The sequence below is a fragment of the Chrysochloris asiatica genome, unplaced genomic scaffold (assembly GCF_000296735.1).
Source record: "Chrysochloris asiatica unplaced genomic scaffold, ChrAsi1.0 scaffold00208, whole genome shotgun sequence".
NCBI classification, from domain to species: domain Eukaryota; kingdom Metazoa; phylum Chordata; class Mammalia; order Afrosoricida; family Chrysochloridae; genus Chrysochloris; species Chrysochloris asiatica.
In genome coordinates, this window is record NW_006408726.1 from 1,793,773 (window position 1) to 1,794,175 (window position 403).

The window sequence follows — 403 nt, forward strand, 5'->3', positions numbered from 1 at the left end:
TTTTCTTTCTTAGTGATGTCCTTTCCTGGTTTGGGTAGGAGGGTTATGCTAGCTTCAGGGAATGTATTAGGAAGTTTTTCATCCTCTTCTGTATTCTGGGATAATTTTAGTAGAATTGGTGACAGCTCTTCCCTGAATATTTGGTAAAACTCACCAGTGAAACCATCTGGACCTGGACTTTTTTGGTTGGGAGCTTTTTGATGACCAGGTCAATTTCTTCCTTATTTATAGGTCTGTTCCAGTTTTCTAATTTATTCTGTGTAAATTTAGGTAGATCATGCATTTCTAAAACTTTATCCATCTTCTCTAGATTTTCAAATGTGTTGGAGTATAACTTTTCATAATATTCTACTATTCTTTTTATTTCTATTGTTTCTGTTGTGACATCTCCAATGTGGTTTCT